The sequence below is a fragment of the Nycticebus coucang genome, chromosome 4 (genome assembly GCF_027406575.1).
Source record: "Nycticebus coucang isolate mNycCou1 chromosome 4, mNycCou1.pri, whole genome shotgun sequence".
In the NCBI taxonomy this organism is placed as follows: Eukaryota; Metazoa; Chordata; class Mammalia; order Primates; family Lorisidae; genus Nycticebus; species Nycticebus coucang.
The window spans coordinates 38,985,595-39,012,143 of record NC_069783.1 but is presented as its reverse complement, the minus strand read 5'-3'; positions in this window follow the sequence as shown (position 1 = coordinate 39,012,143).

The window sequence follows — 26,549 nt, the reverse complement described above, 5'->3', positions numbered from 1 at the left end:
TCAATATTTACATGAAACTGGTAAATGAACAACTACAGGACTTCACAAGAGAAAAAAAAAATTAAATTCAAATAAAGGGGAGGAGGGCTCAGTAAGCTCAGATACTACCTAATAAATGCAAAACATATAACCCAGCCATATGTACCCTTACATGAATCTGGGGTGGGGGGGGAGCCAATAAGAGGGAAACATTGTTTTTAATGGTGGTCTGGGCACTGGCATTGGGGCAAACCTTCCCAAAGGCAATACTTCGCAGGTGACTGTAGTGATAGTCAGCAATGAGGTACATAGCACTTTTTCTAGGATGAGTTCTTGAACAAGTTCTTGTCTGACCTTGTATGAGCTTTATTCCTGAAGAAATGACTGTAAGTGTCTTGTTCCATCCAGAGGCCGGTATCCCTAGGCAAGTTTTATGGGAAGAGAGATACTGTGAAATAAAAAGAAGCACAGTAAGGAATCAAATGCAATAAAGATCCTTCAGAAGTAGCCAACAAATATTTATGGAGCATTTTTCTTTGTGTCTGATGAAGGTAACAAGTACTCGGTCCTCTAAAATAATTCAGGAAATTCATATGACTGCTATGATTCCCTTCTGCTGTACCTCATTATCTCTAATCTGATCTCCTTTCCATATTTTTGTTTTTCTACCAAAATTATTTTCTTAGTACAAATGGGCCTCAGAAACCCCTAAAAAAAGCAAAATTTCTGTGCAGATGGTTTAGCTACTCAATACTAATTCAGAACACTAAAGATTCACCATTTTCAGGTAAATGCTCTGATTCCAAAGTGATTCTGTTTTATAGACATCCAGATCTTGTTCTTTCTGTTAAACATGTTAGTCTAGGTTTAAATATGTCTGATGCCTTAAACTCAAAAAAGTATTTATATAGACATTCATTTAAAGATTTTACTGAAATACAAGGGGTAACCAAAGCAAAAGACACACAAAGAGTAACACAATCTAGAATGTATGCTTTGTAATGTGTATTTTGTTCACATGTGTTCAGTCATTGTTTAATAGATGGCATCCTCCTACCACATTTCTACTTCCCTAGGCAGAGGGTCTGTTTATCTTTTACCACATCCAAGTCTGTGGCATTAAAGTCATAGATCTCCATGCTTCGTCATTTTCCTTATTTTCCTGGGGTAACTGATAATGACAATTGACCTCCTTCTCTTGATGTACTCAAACTTCTACAATCCTCATAGAATAGATTCTTGTTACTATAATACAGCAGCCCCAAGATTCATATACAATCTATGCACTCACAGTCACTGAAAAAAGAGAGAGCAGGACGGAGATTCTTGGGAGAGGGCATTTTTCCCATAGCCTTTACTCTTGATTTTTGGGCAACATTTCTGGTCATAAAGCAGCCTTTGGAGAAAACCAGCAAAGATAACTGATGTTTTAAGACTTTATCAATGTCTGATGATATTATGGTCTGGACACAAAAGGGCTTAAATGTGATGTGATAAACCAATACTACAGCCCATTTAAACCATGGTTGAAAAGGGAATTATTCCCAATTAAGATGTATTTGGATGACTAATGAAAAAAATTCCTTCTCCTAAATTGACTTGATAGATCCATAATGTGGAACAGAAAGTGGAGAAGAATGCACAACTGTTAAGCCATAAAAGTGTGAAAAATACTAAATGTTTAATACAATTGTAATCCCTCTGCAGCTGACACCCTAATATGTGAACTAAAACAGAAATGAAGCAGCGCACCAAGGGCTCCTGGAAATTCTTGAAAGCAAAATAACAGAATTGAAAACAAAACATCTCAAAGACAGCTACTAAAATTGTAGCGCAGAGTTTACACAAAATTTAATTGCTCTTCAGATGAGATTATGAACGTTGTAATTGGTGAGAAGAACAAGCAATATTTAAGTTTTCATAAGCATCTGAATAATCCTTTCACATCTCAGTGACAGAGAATTGGCTTCAGGGCTATGATGAGAAACAACTGAGCTGAAGCAGCAGGCCCAAGGAACTCTAAACAGACAGAGAGCAAGCACTGGGATTACTCTCCCAGCCCTCCGGCAAGATCAAAGCCCCAAGTTAGTTCATTCCATCCAATGATGTGGAATATAACAGCATGAAAATGTGAATTGTGACTAGGAAACTGAGAAAATAAATAATAACAAGCTAATCTGTTTGGGAAGATAAAAGAACAATATAGGTTTTATTTTTGGATGTGAAAATAAAAATGGGGCTTAAATGTAATGTTTCCCTCTTCAAACAATGCTCAAGAGTGAAAGGAGAGATAGTCTTTCTAATCCATTGATGAAAACCAGAATTTTCCTTTCCTACATATTCATTGGCATTCTAAATGTATTGAATGAGACAGGAAGGAAAATATACTATTTCCTAGCTGTGGCTGTATTTGTGTAGTGACTCCCAAACTCCTGTTCCCACTTTCATCTGGCCAACTGACCTTTGAATACGTGTATTCAATCTTTCCAGTTCAGCTGGATTTTTCCTTTCATCATTAAAACTGTCTTACCTCAACTCTGGCCTCTCTTGTTTAGAATCTTCCATAAAGTTGTAACTCCTAGAAACATCTCTATTCATCAACAGAAGCCTTCTTTCCTAATTCCTACCCAACCATGAAGGGATTAAGTCCGGAATTTAAAATGTGAACCAGCACCTTCACAAGAGTTTAAAGATCTCTTTCTTCTCATTAGTTTTTGTTTGTTTGTTTGTTTTGTTTTGTTTTGTTTTGTTTTTCCTCATTAGTTTTTTTAAATATAAAGATGACAACTCTCAAAAATATGCTCCTTGACTAGGAAGTAATTATTTACTTTAAACTAAATAGTTGTTCATTATAAACTTATTAATTCTTTCAAAATGTGTTATTCAGAATTAATGTTGCATTTGGATCTGCAGTCAGTACCAAAATGTCAAGATACTCTAAGAATTTAAATTTTCTCTATTGTTTTCAAGGTGTTTATGAATATTTTTTCTGTGATTACAAAACACATAGGGATTTGCAAAATGCTTTTATTTTTTACACAACTCTTTGGTCTTCTTTTTTTTCTCTTCTTTCGTTTTCTTTTTTAGGGCACATTTACAATAATAACATTTCAACCTGATGGTGGAGTGATATAGGACATCTCTCACTGTTTCATTTTCCAGTAGAACGAGACCACCTCATTCTCATCACGTGGTCCAGGATGCCCTCGTGAATGTCTCCCTCTGTACTGGATAGTGTTCTGGTCCTAAAAACTAAATGTTTAATATATTTACCATTCTGTCCAATACAATACTATACAATAGCATCCTGGACCAAACATAGAGGACACGAACATGCCTTGTGATTGGCGGCCACCCAGATTTCCAGCCATGACATGGTTTTATTTTGTGTCACCTCTGTCTTGAATGTTTCTAAGCCACAGAATTGGTTCCATCTTATACACTGATGTAAGCAGTACATATTTATAAGAATATGAAAGGGATGATGATAGGATATAGACTGCCATACTAGGAAAAAATGCTTTTTCTTGGAGCCATAGTGTTTTGTTAGGTCAAGATAGGTCAAGAAACACTTGAGTTATATGTGTTTCAAGATACTCTGGGCTCAAAACTAGCATAAGTTAAATACAATTCACATGGCAGTGAACATGTTAAAAATTGGTTTTGATCGCATGTTCATGTGTTCTCGATGCCTTTATTACTGTGTAATATATTTTTGAAGATGTTCAAGTTTTTACAAATGGTATACAAGTTTATATATAAAAATTAAAATGTATCTAGAGAATGTGTTAACTTATGAGCTCTTATTATGGATCCAGCCATGTGCTGAGCAAATTGATATATATATTATCTCATTTTATCCACATAAAAACACTATGAGAGAAAGAATTTTTGAGGCGCAGATTAAACAGCTTGCTCAAAGTCACACAATTAGTGCAGAAGTCTTCAAATTGTATATCAGATGTGTCAGCAGAGATGGGTGCTAGGTCACGGGGCTTCAGCAGACTTTCACCAAGCCTTAGAACATTTAGTTGATATTTGATATAACATTGTTGATGGCGTAGGCGTAGTGTTATGGTCTGATTGTTTGTGTCCCCCCCAAATTTATATGCTTAAATCTTAACCACCCAATGTGATGATATTAAGATGTGGAGCCTTTGAAAGGTAATTAGGTCAGGATAATTGAGCCCTTATAAATGGGATAAATGCCCTTATGAGAAGAAATACATGAGAGAGCTGGGTGTGATATCTCACGCCTATAATCCTAGCTTTCTAGGAGGTTAAGGCAGGTGGATTACCTGAGCTCAGGTGTTTGAGGCCAGCCAGAGCAAAAGTGATACCCCATCTCTAAAAGTAGCAGGCATTGCGGTGGGCACCTGTAATCCAGCTACTCAGGAGGCTGAGGCAAGAGAATCAATTGAGTCCAAGAGTTTGAGGTACTATGACCTATGATGCCATGGCACTCTACCAAGGGTGACAAAGTGAGACAAGAATGAAAGAAATAAAGAGAGGAAGAGAGAGAGATAGAGAGAGAGAGTGAGCCTCTTTATATCTACCATGCGAGGATACAGCCACAAGATGGCTATCTGTAAACCAGTCAGGGAGCCCTCACCTGACACCATCTTCCAACACCTAGAACTTGGACTTGCCAAGCTCCAGAACTGCGAGAAATAAATGATATTTAAGCCATCCAGTCCATAGTATAGCAGTACAAACTGATGAAGATACCTAGAATCTAACCCAGAGGGCATCCAGTAAATGAAATTCAGAGGTCTATGCTCTGAATCATCAGCTTTAAACACCAGAGGTGGTCCCAGCCCCACTATTAGCCACATCTGTAAGCAAGAACACAGTGTTCTAATAGACAATTACAAATAATTCTGACATTTCAGTTGCTTTATATTTCCCAATGCTGTGTGTGTATTCATATGAAATAAATACATTAGGCAGACTAAACCAATTTATCCTAATGAAATGCCAGAATCACTTAGTTATAGTTCATATTTATCATATGGTCTGCTTTGTTCTATAAATGAGAGGAACTCTTAAAAAGCAAAATATAATAACGTATGTCAAAGATTTAAAATTTCTTTAAAAAGATATGTACTGGCAAAGAGAAGATTCTTAAAGTTTCAGAAAAGGTAAAAAATAGTAAATGTTATTTTCCAGCTACCCATTTGACATATGTGTAAACTGAAGCCACGTTTTTTAGAAAATCTCCCAAGGTACATTTTAACATTCATAATCTCTGTTTAAAGCATTATCCCTGTGAATAAAGCAGTAGGGATCTTTAGAAGATAGTCTATCATTAAATACTCTTGTTTATTCAACTGAAAGTGTTATAAGAATTCAAAGTATGAAGAGATTGGTATGGAGAGATTGGGATTTAGGCAAATTCTCATGAAGGTAGGAATAATTGATTTAAATGGAGAGAGAAAAGGACATGCCAGATGCGTAACAACTAATCAAAGGTGAATTGGAAGGACATCGATCTACTTTACTGGAGCAATAATTTGTGCTGAAGAAATAAGACTGAAGAGGTATTCAGATGTGTCCTGCAGTAATCCTGAGGATTTTGAAAGCCTACTAATAGATCTCAGAAAGTTATAACAGAAGTTTTCCATATGTTTTCAATAGATATTAGTGGCAATCAAATGTGTTATCCGGTTTCACAGTTTTATGATAGATAACTATGATAGTTTTTTCTTCCTGTTATTTTTTACCTTCAAGAATTCCATCCTGACCTTACTAATCCACCCTGTTTTTTTCTCTCTCTCTCTTTCATGAGAAATTTTTATTTTTGAAGGCATATTTATTTGTTAAACAGATATAATTTTTATTTTCCAGGAAGAAAACCTAAGACTTAAACAAATCCCTTTTAGGTGGAAATTTTTAAAACATTCAGTTTGATTCTATATCAAGTTAGGGGAAAGTTAGGGAAAAATCAGAAAATCAAATTTTTCCTATAATAGGCACTTTTATATGTAGTAAAATCAACCTGTGATTTTTCAAATAATTCTATCTGGAGCTCAATCTATCAGAGAACCTACACTTTTGTTTTACATTTGAGAACTTACATAAATGTTTATTAGGAAACATGGTTTTGGTGCTAGCATGTTATTGTTCTACCGTGTATTCAACAATGCCTTTCATTCATCCGGACATTTTTTTAATGCATCAACCTAGGGACTAAGGCTATTAATAATAACTTTGGCTAAGGAAAATATTCGTGAAAGAAGCTGGATCTCATTCATTTAAAATTAATGGAAAAGTGAATAATTCTGCTTTGCTAAAAAAAAAAAAAGAAAAGAAGGAAAGAAAAAAATCTAAAAAGACAAATGACATTTTAGAGCCTTACTGGGGATAGGTAATAATTAATATACAGTAAGTCAGTTTGTTTAACAAATTTTGGACTGTATATAATCCCTATCTTTGTAATAACTTTATTAAAATATGCATATAAATTTCCAAGCATAAACATTAAAAAATGGAAATAAAGTGTTACATTTTCAAAGTGGTAGAGGGGAACATTTGAGTTAAATGGAAAGAAAACCACAGCCAATCAAAAGAAGATAGGTTGAGAAAAGAAATAATTCAAATAGAAGGAAACATAAAAGAGAAAAATAAGATAATGGGAAAAAATTCAATATCATATTCTAAAAACACAAAATAGCATACATTAATGAATGAATAAATGAATGATTAGTGAATAAAAACTAAGATTATCAGACTAGATTTTTTTCTATAGGTATATGTTTTATAAAAATCCTTTTAAAATAAATTTAAAAACACTGAGTGATAAAATACTAAATTATAATGAACATTTTAAATGCAACTGTATAATTACAGATTTTATTATGAGGGTAACAGGTGGGACCTCACCTATGGTGCATATTGCAAGGGGACATGTCAAATCTTTTAAGAGTAGAGTGTAAATGTCTTAATACAATAATCAAGTAAGTGAGGTGAAGGTTATGTTAACCAGTTAATGTAAAATTCCAATTGTATATAAAATCGGCATTGTACCACATAAATGCATTAACGTACACAGTTATGATTTAATAAAAAATTAAGAGAAAAATAAAATAATTAAAAATAAACAAATAATAAAATAGAATACAATTAAAAATAAAGATTTTATTATTTTTTCCAGTGATTATAAACAAAGCAAACAAAAAAGATAAAGCATATATAATATTTGAACTACATAGTTAATATATATAATATAACAGATACATATAAACCTTGTATCAGTTGGAAAAATACATGGTTTTTCAAACATGACAGGCAAATGAATGTTGGAAACATTCTGAACCACTCCATAATAAACACTAGCATCTTATGAACCATGTTTTCAAAAATGCAGTTAGCAGATATTAATAGTGAAAATGTAGAAATTACTCATTTAAAGTTTATATACACACTTTAAATAAGTGAAAGGCAAAAGAAGAAATCATAATAGAAACTACAAAATAACGTATAACTAGATAACAATAAAATTCCACATCTCAATACTTGTGGTATGTATCTAAAGCTACACAGAGAGGAAAACATTTATAACACTTCTCACATATATCCTCAGCATACACTCACCCAAGCCCAAACACTGGGCATAGCATCATTTTTTGTCTTAACAAAAATAGGAAACAGAAACATAGATATAAACATGAGAGCCCTTGATGCATAGAATACTTAGCAGCAAAACTGAATGGACTATGTCTACCCTACTCAACACAGATTACTAAATTAAAAATTGAGCAAACAGCAACTCATAGGCATATCTATGCTACATGATTATATATATGCCATGTTTAAAAAGTGCAAAGATAAATAACATATAGAGTTGATACTCATTTGGTAAAGAAAAACAAGGCTCTAATAACATGACATGTGTCCTGAGGGAGACAGAAGGAGGGGATGAAACTGGGAAAATAATCAAGAGAGTTTTGGTGTTATTGATAATGTCTTATTTCTTAATGTTCTTTACATGAGCAGTAGAAACATGTATGCTTATAGTGGTGCTGCTATTTTAAATATACATATATTTTAAAAATATTTTCTGTGCTTTTTTTTGCATTATTCCAACAAATTTCATTTATCATAACTTTGGAGGTGACTGACTTGTTTGCTAAGCTCCCCTATCCCCTTTCGTTTGGCTGATCCCTCCTCATTTTTAGCCTCATAGAAGCCTCATTGTCTTATAATGTCTTCTCTGACTGCCAATTCAATAAATCCTCCCCCCAAACCCCAGACATTTCCACTACAATGTTAGAAGCACTAAGCTCATTTTATGTATGTCTATGTACTCTCACAGTCCTCTATGAATTTATTTTATACTTATATCCTGGTAATCTAAGCATTGGTGTGTGTATGTGTACTTGTGTGTATTTCCTGCAATATCATGATCTAATGGCTCACAGAAACTGTGCTTAAAGTCATCGTCATAGCCCTAGAAGCCACTCAGAGTGCCTGACACATAGCCAAACTCAATTGTTTTCTGATGGATGGTCAGATGAATGGCTGGGTGGATAGATAGTCCCTACCCTCTTGGAACCTACTATCTAAGAGGTTGCTGCTGATGAAGAAGATAACAACAACTATTAGAACAGCCACAGTTTATTAACCTATCACTAAGATCCGGAAGCAAGCCAAGGGCTTTTAGTACATTATCTCATGTCAGTTCATATAATTACTGTGCTAAATAGGTACAAAATCATTTTATAGGCAAGACAAGAGATTCATACAGATTTGTTGACTTGCCAGGGATCACCCAACTGGCAATGAATAGAGCTGGAATTCAACCCACTTTCTCATAACCACAGCTCTGTTAAGCTTCCCTATGTTAGCGCAACATTTAAAAAATAGCAATATTGTTTGTGAGTAAATGAGTGCTTTCTTAAATATGAAAGGAATGGATACAATAGATGCATACACTAAGTTAGAAGCTTTAAAAATGAATTAATTTGAAGAAATTTTAGTTCTAGCTCCTTAATTGTTAGTCTCTAAAAACAAAATGGGTGCATAAAATGAAGCTAATTAATTTACAAAAAAAACTATGATCTAGTCTTTATTTAGTACTGTTATTTAGCATCATTAATCATTTATTCTTTTCCAGGCACTGTAGTAAGAACTAGGAAGGCCAAGATAAGTAATATCACAAACCAGTTCTCAGAAAAAGAGACCAATAGGATAATAAGCTGCTAATAAATAACAGTCTAACAAGGACTGTTCACAGAGATATTTAGTAGATGTCATAGCAGCATGAAGGAATGAAACTATGTGAACCCATAAGGAGTCACGTGGAGAAAATGTCCAGGAAGTATTGTTTGACTCAGATACAGAAGGAGTCATTCAATTAAGAGTTCTTTGCTCCTATTTTTTCTATTAAGTAACCAAGACCCGAAGGCTGGAGCAAAATTTCTCACTCATTATCCACTAATAGTTGGCACTTATGAGTTCAAAAAGTGTTGAAGAAAAGAAAATTTGAGTGAGTAAATCTCATGTGTACAGTGGTGTCTCAATTATAAATAGACAGGACACATTTCAAAATGCTTGATGAGTGAATGGGATCTTCTGGCTCAAGCCACTAAAAGAACTCTACTGATGATAACCCTAAGACCTGACTTACATATCACAGTATGTAAGTCACAATGCTTTCATATGTATTATTTATTCCTTATAAGCATTCTGTAGCATAGGCATAATCACACAGTTTTCTCAGATGAGGAAACAGTTTCAGAAACACTGTTTCATACAAGACCACATAGCAGCATAATGCAAAGTCAGGACTCCAAGACAGGTGTTGGGTTTCCAAGCCCAGTGATCTTCTCAGTAACTCTACATCCTTGGCCAGATGGCAGAAGAGATATTAAATATTTTTCTTTCTAATATATAACTCAGAGGGATTTCTGGACATTCGGGATGGTGAAAGAGGACTTAGGTTGAGTAGGAGGAAATGATGGGGCAGAAGCTGTGCAGATGCATTAGTGGAGACGGATGTGACTGAGCATACTAGCATCCAGGCTTGAGACGAGCTGTGGACACATGCAAGAAAGAGTCTGGTAGGAAATGTTATGGACCCCACAGATGGAGGACCCCCGCCAGCAAGAGGTGTATCCATGGTATTGAAAGATGTTTAACATACTATTAAAATGCATTTTTGCTTAATGAGGGATGTCTTCAGTGTCCTAATTTTCTTTGTATGCAACACTATTTCCCTCTGTGGATCATAAAGGGGCATACCAGTGAAGAAATGGTAGGAGCTGTGAGGATGATCCAGTGGAGGAATTTCCTCCAATATCCATGTGGGATATTGGAGACAGAGTGCTGAGAGAACTGGGACACCTGCAGACTAAATGATGTTGCTCTGTGCCTCATGAACGGTTCATCTGAACTACTTATAAATGCAAAGCCAAAAACTGAAGAGTTCTTTACTAGCTGAGAAATTATTTCCCTCATGCCAGGATTATGAACATGACATCATTCTCACTTAAATATTAAATTAAAAATCGCAATGGTCTTTATCTCCCAGGTTTTCTTTCAAGTCCATATGTATTAACACTTCCTTTCATTTCTCATTGGCCAGACTTATAACAAATTCTTTAAGCAGTGAAATGACTTTCCTTTGATAAGCATTCTCATATTTCCTCTTTAAAAGGTTTTAAGTAAATTTTATATTTTTCTAGAAAAGTATTTCTAATGCTATCTTCTTTTTCTCTAATGCTTTCAGAAACTTCTTTATTGGACAATTTTGTTGAATTATTAGCTAAGTTAATATATATATATGTGCATGTGTGTGTGTGAAATGTATTGGCATTTAGATATGTACCTATGAAGATCTCTTTACTATTGTACTTTTATCAAATTACAAAATCTCTATATATACCCGTAGTGTTTGGGACAAATCCACATGGGGTAAAGTTTTTAGGATTTTCTGCTCTATTACTTCATGACACTAAAATCCCAAGTATCATTATCAGTTTACCAAGTTAAAAAAAAAATCTATTAGTTTGTATGGCAAAATCAATATGAGCATAGATAAAGCAGAATTCACCTTGCATCCATTAGCAAAATTCAATTCACTCTATTTAAGTTTGAGGGGAATTTAGAAAGTTTGTGGAAAAGTAGAAGCAAAAGATAAAAGTTTTTAAAAAATGTTTATTTTTCAACATTATTTTCATCAACTTCAAGACACTTTTGTAAATTATGATACCAGCCATTTAGTCCATCCCTAAATAATTGAGGGACCTTTTGAATTTTGCCATCTCAATGTAATCTTTTTTACTTTACTAGCTGCAGAAAAATGTGAGCCCTTTAAATATCTTTTAAAGATTAAGAAACAAGAGAGTCAGAGAAAGTCAAATGAAGACAGAAAGGCAGATGCCTAATGATTTGAAACTCTTGCAAAATTGTTCTTGTCTGATAAGAGGAATGAATGAGCAGAAGCATTGTCCTGGTAAAGAATTGTCTCTGAAGATTTCCTGGTAATTTTTCTGATGAAGCTTTGGTTATCTTTTTCAAAACATTCTCATAATAAGCAGATGCTGTCATTCTTTGGACTTCCAAAAACCATTAAATGAAATACCTTGAGCATCTCAAACTGTTATCAAGACCTCTGCTCTTGTGTAGTCCACTTTTGCTTTGACTGGACCATTTCCACCTTTAGGCAGCCACTGCTTTGATTGTGCTTGGTCTTCAGGATTGTACTGCAAAGCCACATTTCGTCTCTTATGAAATCCTTTGAAGAAATCAAGACCAGGTTTTGATCCCACTTGTCTGCAGCTGATCTGCGTGCAACAGTTTTGGCACTCACTGAACATAAAGTTTGTTCAACTTTAATTTTTCAGTCAGAGTTGTGTGACCCGAGCAAATTGGGAAGTCTATGATGTTGCCTACTGTTTGTGTTATTAATTGTTGTCCTGTCCAGTGAGAGCAAAAACAAGATTATTTACTTATAAATCAACATGGATGGTCTGAGACTGAAGGGTTCATCTTCATCATCTCATTCCTTCTTAAAACAAATTATCCATTCGTAGACTGCTGATTTCATAGGGGCATTTGTTGTTATATACACTTTTCATAAAGCATTGATGAGTTCATCTTTCTTCCACCCAAGCTTCATCATAAATTTGGTGTTTTCTCTTGAATCAATTTTAGCAGAATTCATGCTGTTCTGGTAGGAGCTTTTTTCAAATTGATGTCTTATCCTTCTTAGTGTCTCAAATTAGATCCACTTCAAACATGATATAAAAAGTTAGTGTGGGGTAATTTTGGTGTAAAAAGAAATGTTTGAAGTCCATGCAAAGTTTTCTCATAGTATGCATTTTCTAAGAACCATTTGAAGGCTCCTCCTACCAAGTCACTATGAGAGACCCAGACAAGACATGCCCAACACATGTTGACCTGGAATCTAGGGAATATGCTCTTTTAGGAGGAAATACAGAGGAGGTGTGTGTCACCAGGGCAAGGACCAAGATTATCTATTTAGAAAATGTTCAGATGAAACATGCCCAATTAAAAACTATTGACTATTTCTATTCATTACATGTGCAAGAGCAGGCCAGAAGAGAATGAATAATGCTCAAGAAGGATTGCAGGAGGAAAATCAAGGAGGATATGCAGAGTTGTAAAGCGAACAAGAGAAAAAGAACATAGCAGAGCAAAGGCAACTGAGATGATAGGGATCAGGAAAAAAACTGAAGCTGGCAATAAAATTGTTACAAAAATAAACCAAAAACATATAAAGCATAGCAAGATAGAGATAGAAAAGGAAAAAGAATTTTAGTGATCATGATCGGTACTTCCAAGGGACTTTGCTATAAAATAGAATTAAAAAATGGAGTTAGAGCAAGAGGTAGAAAGAGAGAATAAAGAAGCAAAAACCTGATAATGTAAGAGAGGGGGAAGAATGCCAAAGGAATACAAGTAACCCTAAGTCCTTCAATTGACTAGTTAAATAGATTATGGCATGCCACATAATGAGCACTAGGCAGAAAATGTTTCAGTCCTCTTTCCAGTGGAGGAAAAAAATGAATAGAAGAATATATTTAATACAATCCTACTGTAAATCATAAGCTAGAGAATGTGTTGCTTTCCCTGATAGGAAGTGATGAGGGGACAGAATAAGGAGAGGGGCCTAGTTTTTTCTCCATGTACATTTTTACTGCTATGAAAATGTTTGTTTTACCATAATAGTCTTATTCATAAATTTTTAAAAGTCAAAATAAAAAAATGCATCATGAAGACAGAAACTAGGAGAGTAAAGCAGAAATAAAGTAAGAACTGGAGAGCAAAAGATAAAAAGCAAATGAAATATTAACATTAAAATATATGCTGTGACTCTTTGGTCACTTCCTTGACATTAAACCCCATCCATGATGGTGAACTCTGAAAGTTATACCTTTAGCCTTCCTCTATGAATAACCTTCAGCTGTAGTTCTTACAGCCAACTATTTTGCTCACATTATTTAGACACAGCTTTAGCTTAACATGCCAACATGTGCTCCTTTCCCAATCTTTTCAATCTCATTAAATACACCATTTTCCCAAGCCAAGTATTTACTCATTTACCCAAGTCAAAAGTCTAAGACTTAAACTTCAACCATTCCATTCATTCCCATACCTGACCACATCCCCGTGCTGACTCTTCCCCTAAAACATAACTCACATTCTGTTCACTTCTATCTTGCCATCTGCCATTCAATTCCAGACACCAACAATGCCCTCTGTGTAGGATAATATTTAGAAGTAAACATATCCCACATCAAGCACACAAAGTGAACTCAGTGTGAGTTTAAAACGGCTTGCTATTCTTACAGAGGCTTAAGGGACCCAGGGCCCCCTGAGGCACGTGCAGAGTTAGCTTGCCTGGAGTTAAAATTCCACAAGCCATTCTCTGAAGTTGTGCACCATGTTAGCCTGAGGCCAAAGGGTATGCCGCACTTCCTCAGAGACACTGGCCAGAGGGTTGATGTATGTTAAAAACATATTGTCAGAGGTCTATAGGTACTCTGCCCTGAGGAGAGACACAGTCGTTAGTTACTTCATGCTGAGTAAACTGAGTGAATGCTTGAAGGTACTCTTCCATTAACTCTGTTCCCCTGTGGCTGCTTTCTTCTTTGTGATCTTTATTTAGATACCTGCCCAAGAGATTAGTCAGTGTCTAGAAAAGGATGTTTACTGCAGAAGTGATTGTGTCGATGTGGTAACAGGAGGTAATGGTGAAACTAATAGATGCTAGATTAAGTGTGTACATGACTAGAAGTGTATAAAATCAGATCCCCAAATAAAGAACTTTGCTATATGCCATCCTGTACTATGTAGTCTGTTTCTTGTTTACCCTTAATAATTGCAGGAGCGAGCTCATACCCATGGCAAAGCTGCTGTTCTTTCACATCTCTGGTCATGCAACACCCCTGTATTTCCCTTCTCTCTTCTTCATCATTCATAGGAACAGCACCACCACCCTACTACCAAAATCCAACTGACTTCTGCCTCAATCCATAATCTAAAGTCACATGGCAGCCAGGGTAATATTTTTAGAGTAAAAATAAGATCATGTAATTTTTTTTTCCTTAAAACCCTCCAACCCTCCAATAACTAGCTAGGGACCACCTAGGTTTTCAAATATTTGTTCCTTGAATGAATAATGAATGAATAAATGGCTTAAAATATTAATCATGTGGTTCTTTATATAATAAACCTTGGACAACATATAACACAGGGGATTCATCAACAGCTGTGTACATAAACCCACATTTAATATATAATTAAAAAACATGGGTTTATGAAATGCCACAAATAGGACAGCCTCAATATCAAGATTAAATTTGTGTAGGCCAAGAAATCAAATGATTATCTGCTTAATCCCCTTTTAATAGGTTGTTTAGACAGTGTACAACATGGAATTTTGCAGAGTCAAAACTGAATTTTAGCTCCAGATTTTTGGCTCATTATTATTTTTATTTAGAATCATTTATTTCTTTGTTTCTTATATTAATTTCCTCTTACTTTGACTAACAACAGAGAGACTTTGTCCATCCCAATTGACCTCAAACAGAAAAGGATTGTGGAAAGTTTGAAATATTAAGTAATACATAGATGTAAAGGAAATAATATGCAAATATATCCAGGATATGCAGCATCCTGACCTTATTTATCATCAGGTGGTAGGACATAGGGGCAAATTAGAGAATCATACAATTTGTTGTAGCTGGATCCTGGCCTTAATTCTATGGTAAAGACTGAGCACTTTGGCCACTTCTTCACAAAGCATCAATCCTTCTTTCCTTATATACTCTGAGCAGAACTTTGGTCATTTTATTAGTTTCATTAAACTAAAGGAAGGAGTTCTCTGTCTTATAATGAACATGGAGACTTTAAAAATATAGATGTTAGGATCTTGTTTATAGCTTTGCATTAATATTCATTAGTAATATTGGTCTATAATTTTCTTTTCTTGTTAGGTCTTTTCCTGTTTGGGGATCAAGGTGAAATTTGCTTCCTAGAAGGTGTTGGGTAGTATTCCTTCTTTTTCTATATTTTGGAAAATGTTGAGTAATGTAGGTATTAGTTCCTCTTTAAAGGTTTGGTAGAATCCAGCAGAATCCAAACAGAATCCAGCAACACATCAAACAAATTATACACCATGACTAAGTGGGTTTTATCCCAGGATCGCAAGGCTTGTTCAATGTACGTAAATCTATAAATATAATTCAGCACATAAACAAATTAAAATATAAAAGACCATATGATTCACTTGATGCAAAGAAATTTTTGATAGTATCCAGCATCCCTTCATGATCAGAACACTTTAAAAAATTGGTATAGAAGGGACATTTCTTAAACTGATAGAGGCCATCTGCAGCAAACCCACAGCCAATATTGTATTGAATGGAGTTAAATGGAAATCATTTACACTCAGATCAGGAACCAGGCAAGGTTGCCCATTGTCTCCACTGCTCTTTAACATTGTAATGGAAGTTTCAGCAGCCACAATTAGGAAAGAAAAGGTGATTAAGGGTATCCATATAGGGTCAGAAGAGATCGAACTTCTGCTCTTCGCAGATGATATGATTGTATATCTGGAAAACACCAGGGAATCTACTACAAAACTCTTAGAAATGATCAAGGAATACAGCAGCATCTCAGATTACAAAATCAACACTCGTAAATTGGTAGCATTTATATATATCAACAATAGTCAAGCTGAAAAAACAGTCAAGGACTCTATTCCGTTCATAATAGTGCCACAGAAGATGAAATATTTGGGAGTTTATCTAATAAAGGATGGAAAGATCTTTATAAAGAGAACTATGAAACTCTAAGAAAAGAAATAGCTGAAGATGTTAACAAATGGAAAAACATACCATACTCATGGCTGAGAAGAATTAATATTGTTCAAATGTATATACTACCCAATGCAATATACAATTGTAATGCAATTCCTATTAAAGCACCACAGTCAGACTTTAAAGATCCTGAAAAAATAATACTTCGTTTTATATGGAATCAGAAAAAACCTTGAACAGCCAAGACATTACTCGGAAATAAAAACAAAGCAGGAGGAATCACACTACCAGACCTGAGACTGTATAATAAATCGATAGTGATCAAAACAGCATGGTACTGGCACAAAAAAAAGACAGGTAGACCTATGGAACAGAATAGACAACCAAGAGATGAACCCAGCTACTTACTGTTATTTAATCTTGATAAGCCAATTAAAAATATTCAATGGGGAAAAGATTCCCTATTTAACAAATGGTGCTGGGTGAACTGGCTGGTGACCTGTAGAAGACTGAAACTGGACCTACACCTTTCACCATTAACTAAGATAGACTCTCACTGGATTAAAGATTTAAACTTAAAACATGAAACTATAATATACTAGAAGAAAGTGCAGGGAAAACTCTTGAAGGAATCGGCCTGGGAAAATATTTTATGAGGAGGACACCCCGGCCAATTGAAGCAGCACCAAAAATAAACTACTGGGACCTGATCAAACTAAAAATCTTCTGCACAGCCAAGAACACAGTAAGCAAAGCAAGCAGATAGCCCTCAGAATGGGAGAAGATATTTTCAGGTTATGTCTCCAACAAAGGTTTAAAAACCAGAATCCACAGAGAACTCAAACGTATTAGCAAGAAAAGAACAAGTGATCCCATCTCAGGCTGGGCAAGGTACTTGAAGAGAAACTTCTCTGAAGAAGACAGGCACACGGCCTACAGACATATGAAAAAATGCTCATCATCCTTAATCATCAGAAAAATGCAAATCAGAACCACTTTGTGATATCATCTAACTCCAGTAAGATTAGCCCATATCACAAAATCCCCAAACCAGAGATGTTGGCATGAATGTGGAGAAGAGGGAACACTTCTACACTGCTGGTGGGAATGCAAATTAATACATTCCTTTTGGAAAGATGTTTGGAGAACACTTAGAGATCTAATAATAGACCACCATTTGATCCTACAATTCCTCTACTAGGTATATATCCAGAAGACCAAAAATAACATTATAACAAAGATACTTGTACCAGAATGTTTACTGCAGCTCAATTCATAATTGCTAAGTCATGGAAGAAGCCCAAGTACCCATCAACCCATGAATGGATTAATAAATTGTGGTATATGTACACCATGGAATATTATGCAGCCTTAAAGAAAGATGGAGACTTTACTTCTTTGATTTTTACATGGATGGAGCTGAAACTTATTCTTCTTAGTAAAGTATCTCAAGAATGGAAGAAAAAGTATCCAATGTACTCAGCCCTACTTTGAAACTAATTATAGCCTAAGAATATGGGGAAAGGGCGGGGAGGTGAGGGGGGAGGATGTGCGGAGGGAGGGTAATTGGTGGGACCACACCTAGGTGCATCTTACAAGGGTACATGTGAAACTTACTAAATGTAGAATATAAATGTCTTAACACAATAACTGGGAAAATACCAGGAAGGCTATGTTGATCAGTTTGATAAAGATATTTCAAATTGTATATAAAACCAGCGCATGGTGCCCCATGAATGCATTAATGTACACAGCTATGATTTAATAATAAAAAAGAATGGCAAACAAATAGATGCTAAAATAACAGTCATATTTGGTACTGTCATTATTCTTGATGTGAAAAAATAACTTGTTCTTTCAACAAAATGTAGCAAGCTTTCAGTTCAGTTGCAAATAATATATTATCTCCCTTTTATTCTGTAACTGTCCCTGGGATTTCTTTTTTTTTTTTTTTATTGTTGGGGATTCATTGAGGGTACAATAAGCCAGGTTACACTGATTGCAATTGTTAGGTAAAGTCCCTCTTGCAATCATGTCTTGCCCCCATAAAGGGATTTCTTTTTTATAATTGATGCTATTAAGTAAAGAGGATGCTCTTTCGAGAAGACAATTGACATTTAAAGTGGTAGAGATACAACTAACATAAATTTTACAAGTCAAATGGGAGAAGGAAGACATGGGAAGGGAGACAGAGCATCAATCACAATAGAATTTTAACTTTTTAAAAAGATAAAACCACAAAAAGCTAGGCATACATTATTTGAAAACAACTGGGTGTCATCTAGAAACATAGTATTTTTTCTATTGCACTTGGAACACAATCATGGATAACCTGGCCATAGTTTAATAGAACTATATTACACTCCGGGGTGTCACTAAATAGAAGTTTAAGGAATTAGGGGAAGGGGCTCAGCCTAAGCAATGTATCAATAGCTTAAGAAGAGAAAAGTCAAGGGATACTAAAGTGATGGTAAAATAATATTGTCAAAAAAAAAATAATAATAATAATATTGTCAAAAAGTGTGGTGTTGGGGGAGTGTGTAGAGGAGAATAAGGAAGAAAAATACACAGATGAAGAATGGAGGCAGAGCCAGAGAAATTCTCCAACTTCTAAGAGAGGAAGGTAGTTTGGTTGCAAAATCCTATCACTGTTGTGGCCTTGCTGACCTGGTGAGTTTCCCTGACCAGGATGACAGGCTCGTTCTTCTCTCTCTGTGAGACTCTCTCATGTCTCAGCCTGAGCAGAGGGGAGCCATTCTTTCAGAAGAGTTACATTCCTTTGTCCTCCCCAAGCCATTTTCTCCTTCCCTTGGCTTTCCACTGTTATCTTTAATCATCTTTGATACTGAAGGACATGACGGCATTTCTGCTTGATAAATTTTGGCACAAATGAACCAGGGGACATTAAGAACACAGAGACTTGATCTCTAGAGCTTCCCCTGACACACAAATGGATAAATATTACTATACAGACCATATGTCACTTCAAATGTGTTGATACAAGGCAATCACTTTTATAGGAAGAAATATGAAATATATAAAGAAAAAACATTTTTGAAGCCCCAAAATCTTCAGGAGAATCTTATCCTCTATAATAGTTATAGAAAACACAGTATTTAAGATGAGCCAGAAATTATTTCAAATGTTTTATACATATTAACTAACTTAGCTCTCTCAAGGTAGATAGGTTATTTGTTCATTTTCTAGATGAGGGAAGTCTACGCTGATGTCTTGTCCTAGAGACCATTAAAGAAAGAGGGTAGAAGGTTTTACTTTCTATAAAGAAATAAAGACAGAGCTGTTGGCAGTGACAGCCCTAAACTTCAAACTGGAGCTTTAATATAAGAGGAAAGAAAACTCTGTGGCCAAAATGAACAATCAAAGGTCAAAATAGGTCCATTTTATTTCTTACATGTAAATTATCTAGTCATATCTAGAAAAGTAATTTTAGCTTCATGTATATTTTTTTCTCATTTGACATTTAACCTGAGAATACATCTGTACCTTACTTCTATATCTTATATATTTTACACAAAAACACTTTCTTTCCTCTTCCCCAGTACTTTTGTACCGTAACCAGATTATGTTAAATAGGGGACCTCCCTGGTGTTTTGCCTCACATGTATTTGAAACATTTCTGTTCTTCAAGTTTACATGTTCCTATTAAAGGCAAACATTTTTAGGGACTGTTTCATTAAAAGCTTTGAAAGTTGTGTGTAATGGAGATATAATTAAAACATAATATCGGTAGAATAGAACATTGGCCTATGGTAATGTTCAATGCAGGAACATAAAGAGAGGAACCAAGCAGAAGTACTGATTTTTCCCAAAGCAGGAGACATTTGTTCAGTGACAATGTCTTATTACAGTTAATTTACTTTTGGTATACAAATGACAAATGCAAGGGTAAGTAATTGCAGCCCCTGCGGATTAAGGAATATTGTTCTCCAGGTTCTTTTCTTCCAGACTAGTACAAATCACAGTTGGCAGCTGCTTGCTGCAGCACTCAATATTTCCTTCTGCCTAAAAATGTTGTCTTTCACTCATTTTCTTATTATTTTCCAATTTTTTTCCTGTTCTCCTTAAACCAGCTTTCTCCATTTCCCATCCCATTGTTTCTTATTCTTTTACTATGTTTAATTTATCTCTTATCTAAGAGATTGAGAAATGATTTCCAAACCTGAATGTATACCCAAATCAGTAGAATATCTTATTAAAAAACAATTCCTTCTGAGTCCCATCCCAGGAGAATCTGATTCAGGAGTCTTCACTGAACCCTAAAAATCAGCAGCTGTAAAATCAGTATTTTTGAAATCTTTCCATATGATAATTATTTGCAGTCAAATTTGGAGACTTCTCATTTATGCCCTTTGAATTACCCTAGTTTGCGTTCAATTGGCTATTTCAAGTCAAGAAAACCAAGAAAATGAAAAATTAGTGCCTCATCCACCTCAGAATACATGCTCCCACACAGAGGCCTGGAATCCATGTGTTCTCTGAACCCCCCGATACCATGTGGGCTCAGAGCAGATTCCAGAGTGTGTGTGTGTGTTTCTTGTTCCCTACTGTTTTGATGAATGCAAGATGAATCAGCCATTGGGCCTCCTGCCCATAGAGGCAGTTTTGGGAAAAGGGAACTATGATCTCAGAGCCTCTACTTCAAGACCAGTCATCTGAAAAAAACCTTTTTAGATGGAGAAGCAGCCAGCAGCTTCCTCTGAGATGGATACATCTTCAGCCCTAGCCTTACAGTTAAGAAGGCCAGAGTGCCTCCTAACTGCCTCTCCCACGCATTATCTGAAGTGTGTGGCAACCATCTGATGGGCAGGGAAGGGCTCCATTTGCTAGTAGGCTGGTTCTTCAGGGAGTATACATGGAGGTCGAATGTGAAAAGTCTACACAGGCACTAAGGATCTGTGTGCAGCACGTGTAATGGTGAATTATCATTTTTTTCAATATAAAACTTTTACTGCATCAGTAAATATCACAAATGGATTTTCAGAATCAAGCAACATCTTGTTTCAGTGGCTGGACAATTCGTATCTTTTTCATCAGCCTCCTCAATGGTTTCTCCTTCAGAGACGTAGATAAATTCCAATCATTCTCTGACATCTTTATTTTTATCTCTTGTGGCTTGCTCAATCAAAGCAGCTGAATTTGAAACAAGTTAGACATCCTTTCCTTCAAAGACTAACTCACCTTTTGGGGTTTGAGGTCCTGAGCAAGAAGCATCTGGCCTCATGCAAATCCCACAGACAATCTGAAATATTCTCATCAAACTGTTCAATGTAGCCTTCATGGCATATTCTTAGTTATCGTATGTAGACATTTGTATTCTGCATTTAGTAGGTTTCACCTGTACCCATTCTAAGATGCACCATAGGTGTGGCCCCACCCATTACCCTACCTTCACTGTAACTTCCTCCTCCCTTTCCCTCCGTTGGCCCTTTCCCCATATTCTTGTGCTATAGTTCGGTTATAGCCTTCATATGAAAACTATAAATTAGCTTCATAGTAGGGCTAAGTACATTGGATACTTTTTCTTCCATTCTTGAAATACTTTGCTAAGAAGAATATGTTCCAGCTCCATCCATGTAAGCACAAAAGAGGTAAAGTCTCCATCTTTCTTTAAGGCTGCATAATATTCCATGGTATACATGTACCACAATTTGCTAGTCCATTTGTGGGTCGATGGGCACTTGGGCTTCTTCCATGAACTGAGCTACAATAAACAGTCTGGTACAGATGTCTTTGTTATACTGTGATTTTTGGTCTTCTGGGTATATACCTAGTAAAGGAATTATGGGATCAAATGGCAGGTCTACTTTTAGATCTCTAAGTATTTGCCAAATATGCTTCCAAAAAGAATGTATTAGTGTGCATTCCCAACAGCAGGGTAGAAGTGTGCCCTTTCCTCCACATCCACGCCAACATCTCTGGTTTTGGGATTTTGTTATGTGGGCTACTCTTACTGGGGTTAGGTGATATCTCAAAGTAGTTTTGATTTGCATTTCTCTGATTAAGGATGATGAGCTTTTTTTCATGTGTCTGTAGATCGTGCGTCTTTCTTCTTTAGAGAAGTTTCTCTTCATGTCCTTTGCCCACCCTGATGAGATGGGATCACGTGTTCTTTTCTTGCTAACACATTTGAGTTCTCTGTGGATTCTGGTTATTAAACCTTTATTGGAGTTATAACCTGCAAATATTTTCTCCCATTCTGAGGGCTGTCTGCTTACTTTACTTACTATGGTCTTGGCTGTGCAGAGGCTTTTTAGTTTGATCAGGTCCCAGTAGTGTATTTTTGATACTGCTTCAATTGCCTGGGGAGTCCTCCTCATAAAATATTCACCCAGGCCAATTTCTTCAAGAGTTTTCCCTGCACTTTCTTCAAGTATTTTTATAGTTTCATGTCTTAAGTTTAAATATTTTATCCAGTTAGAGTCTATCTTAGTTAATGGGGAAAGGTGTGGGTTCAGTTTCAGTCTTTTACAGATCACCAGCCAGTTCACCCAGCACCATTTGTTAAATAGGGAATCTTTTCCCACTGAATGTTTTTAATTGGCTTGTCAAAGATAAAACAATAGTAAGCAGCTGGGTTCATCTCTTGGTTCTCTATTCTGTTCCAGACATCTACTTCTCTGCTTTTGTGCCAATACCATGTTGTTTTGATCACTATTGATTTATAGTACAGTTTCAGGTCTGGTAGAGTGATTCCTCCTGCTGTGTTTTTATTTCTGAGTAATGTTTTGGCTATTTGAGTTTTTTTTCTGATTCCATATAAACTGAAGTATTATTTTTTCAAGATCTTTAAAATATGACAATGGAGATTTCATAGGAATTGCATTAAAATTATATATTGCTTTGGGTAATATAGACATTTAACGATGTTGATTCATCCCCGCCATGAGCATGGCATCTTTTGCCATTTGTTAACATCTTCAGCTATTTCTTTTCTTAAAGTTTTATAGTTATCCTTTTAGAGATCTTTCACGTCCTTTGTTAGATAAACTCTCAAATATTTCATCTTCTTTGGCACTACTGTGAATGGAGTAGAGTCCTTGACTGTTTTTTCGGCTTGGCTATTGTTGGTATATATAAAGGCTACAGATTTATGGGTGTTGATTTTGTAGCCTCAAACATTGCTGTATCCCTTGATAACTTCTAAAAGTTTTGTAGTAGAATCCCTAGTGTTTTCCAGATATACGATCATGTCATTTGTGAAGAGTGAAAGTTTGATCTCTTCTCACCCTATGTGGATACCCTTGATCGCCTTTTCTTTCCTAATTGTGGTGGCTGAAACTTCCATTACAATGTTAAAGAGCAATGGAGACAATGGGCAACTATGGAACTGGAGGAAATCGAGTTGTTCATGTCTGTTAGAGTTTCTCTTATAAATTGAGGTGCGTTCTGGTTGGGTGCATAAATATTAATAATTGAAATCTCATCATATTGAATATTACCTTTAACAAATATGAAGTGTCCATCCTTACCTTCCTTATTTTGGTTGGTTTAAAGTTTATTGCATCTGCGAATAGGATTGCAACACCTGCTTTTTTCTGCTTTCCATTTTCCTAGAGTATAGATGACCAACCCTTCACCTTGAGTCTATAGTTGTCTTTTAATGTAAAATGCAATTCTTGTATGCAGCAGATATCTGGCTTGAGTTTTTGTATCCAGTCAGCCAACCTGTGCCTCTTTAGAGGACAATTTAAACCATTCACATTAATTGAGAACATTGATAAGCTTTTTGAGCATCCAGTGAACATTTTTAATCCTTTTGTGCCTGTGGAAGTTGGAATTTGATCAAAATTTTCTGGGTGGATTTACTTTTGTGGTGGAGGATTATGCTGTTCTTTATGAAGGATAGGTCTGAGAATATTCTGGAGAGCTGGTTTAGTTGTGGCAAATTTCTTCAACATGTGAATGTCATGAAAGTATTTAATTTCCCATCATAAATGAACTCAGTTTAGCTGGGTACAGTATCCTGGGTTGAATGTTATTTTGTTTTAGGAGATTAAAAGTCGATGACCATCATCTTCTAGCTTGAAACATTTCAGTAGAGAGATCTGCAGTTATTCTAATATTCTTCCCCTTGTAGGTAATGGTTTTCTTTCATCTGGCTGCTTTCAGAATTTTCTCCTTCATATTAACTGTAGAGAAATTGATTATGATGTGTCTGGGGAATGTCTTATTTGGGTTGAGTCATGCTGGAGTTCTGAAACGGTCAGCTATCTGAAATTCAGAATCTCGTGGCATGTCTGGAAATTTCTCTTTCATAATCTCATGGAGAAGAGACTCTGTGCCTTGTGAAGCTATTTCATTGCTTTCGGAGATCCCTATAAGACGAATAATTCTTCAAATTATCCCAGAGCTCTCTGAGAGAGTGATCTGTTTTTGCCCTCCATTTCTCTTCCTCTCTGAGAGTTTGGGAGCATTCGAAAGCTTTGTCTTCAATGTCAGAAATCCTTTCTTTTGCTTGTTCCATTCTGTTACTGAGGCATTCTACTGTGTTTCTCAGATCTTTGAGGGCTGCAACTTCTTGTCTCAATGTGTCAAAATCTTTGGTCATTTGGTCTTTGAATTCATTGAATTCTTGAGACATATTTTGGGTTGGAATTCTAATTCTATCTTTTTTGCTATATAAATTCTGAATTCAATTTATGACATCTCAGCTATTTGTTTGTGCATGGGATCTTGTGCTGTGTCTGCCCCATTGTTCCTTGGGAGAGTTGATCTACTCTGATTATTCATATTGCCAGAGTTTTTCCTTTGATTTCGTCTCATGATTGTTTTTCACCGTTGCCTCCAGCCATCCTCAGAGCTGGGGTGGTTTCTCTTCTAGATTAGACCCTGTGGGGATCACTCTATTGTTGCTGGATCTTTGTAGGGAGTGACCCTGTGTAGCTCTTCTGGGGTTTCCCCAGCCAGGGAGTTCTGGTTGTGGGAGCAGCTCCAGAGTGTGACACCCCAGATCCAGCAACAGGGTGGGGGTGGTGCACACGGTTTTGGGAGTGCCTTGTGCCTAGTGACTTTGGCACAGAGGGTCCAAGACTCCAGCAGTCTCTGGACAGGAGAAGGGCTCTGTCTAGAGGCAGGGAGGGCTCTGGAGGGCACACAGCTACCAGAGTCCCTGGCCAGATGAGCAGGCAGGTGTGGAGGCAGGGGGGGTACAGAATGGAGGACGCTGGGTTACACAGCTCCTGGAGTTTCTGGTCAGGGCGTGGGGAGGCCTGGCCGGTGTGTTAGCGGTCCTGGCGCAGCTCTTACCAGGGTCGGGCATGCACAGCTCTTCCGGAGGGCCAATCATGGGTCCCAGCCCTTCAATTTTTTTATGTATGTGTACACACATACATACACACAAAGGGATTGAACTATTTCATAAATATTTCCATGTAAAAATAAAACAGAAAACCATATGGAAAATTTTGACAGTAAATATGGGTATGCATAATTATGCCCCCAAAATACAGATCATTTCTTCATTTGGTTGACCTTCAGTTTATTGAACACATTTAAAATACTTATTTGTTGCTTTTACAAAACAATGCACCAATAACTTTAATACATATATGCATTTGTATACCTTTGTGTTTATTTCCTCAAGATAAATTGCTAAAAGGGAAAATTCTGACCATTTAAGAAACATGCTTGTCCTACACACATCATGGTTAACCTTTTGAAAGTTTTCCCCATGTTACATATGAAAAAAACAAGAATTTACCTACTCAGGATGACACAGCCATTGAAAGGGTGAAGTCTAGATTCAAACAAAGATTAGTTAAGATGGTTACTGATCATATCTGATAGGTACATAAAAATTGTATTAGACATAAACTATTATATTAACAGCTTTATTGTGGTATAATTGACACACAAAGAACTGTAAATACTTAACATTAATTTAGGTGACATAGGCAAATGGACATAGGCAAACTTGCATGATACCATCACCACGATCAAAATAATAGACATATCTATCACTTTCTGAAATTTGTCTTCCTTTGCTTTTGATTTTGGAGTATGCATATGTGTGGTAAGAACACTTAACATGTCCTCTTCACAATTTCTGAAATGCACAATACCATGACTCTTGATATTCTCAAGAGATTAACTCCAAGTCCTCTACTGTTGAGATAATTTTTTTATTATTATTGTTAATAATTTTTAAATTATTGTTGAGTTATCACAAGATCCCATGTTACATTTGTCAGGAAGCTCAAAACCCTGGTAATATTTCTGAGGCCTCTCAAGCACCCTGCCTTCTTTTGATTAGCTCTTGTT